Source organism: Alligator sinensis, unplaced genomic scaffold (genome assembly GCF_000455745.1).
Source record: "Alligator sinensis unplaced genomic scaffold, ASM45574v1 scaffold1093_1, whole genome shotgun sequence".
NCBI classification, from domain to species: domain Eukaryota; kingdom Metazoa; phylum Chordata; order Crocodylia; family Alligatoridae; genus Alligator; species Alligator sinensis.
Window position 1 is genome coordinate 1 of NW_005842538.1, and position 515 is coordinate 515.

The 515-nt window shown below is 52.4% G+C and overlaps 1 non-coding gene across 1 annotated transcript; it reads left to right on the forward strand.

Annotated features, from left to right (window-relative positions):
• The first annotated feature begins 42 nt into the window (after window positions 1–42).
• On the forward strand, window positions 43–115 carry TRNAV-AAC. The gene has a single exon. It is a non-coding gene; the product is annotated as a tRNA-Val (tRNA).
• The last annotated feature ends 400 nt before the right edge of the window (window positions 116–515 follow it).

The window sequence follows — 515 nt, forward strand, 5'->3', positions numbered from 1 at the left end:
GATGGGCTTGGGCACAGCACAAAAGTAACATCTTCTCCCTGAGTTTCTGTGGTGTAGCGGTGATCACGTTCGCTTAACACACGAAAGGTCCCTGGATCGAAACCGGACAGAAACAGGCTGCTGATGGCTTCTGCATACAAGGTCCTCCTCTGTGCCCGCTGAGGTCCTTTTGGCACCTTAGTCTACAAGACACCTCCTCTTGAACACAGCCCTCCTTCAGGGAGCAGCACTTCCCCTTGAAGCCCTTTCCCTTCCAGTGGGAGAGATGGAGTCTGACTTCTTTAAAGGTTGTGGGCTTGAACCCTGCTCCCGGCCATGTTCTGCTTCTGATTTTCAGTTTTTTGAACAAGACATTCTCCCACATTTCTTGTATGCCCGCACCCGTTTAAACCTCTCAATCTAACCCATTTTGTGTCGATCGGAGAGGGGGGTGAAGAGGGCGGTTGGGGGGTGGGGGGAGAGAGAGAGAGAGAGAGAGAGAGAGAGAATATGTTGGGGCACGTTTGCAGATGGCC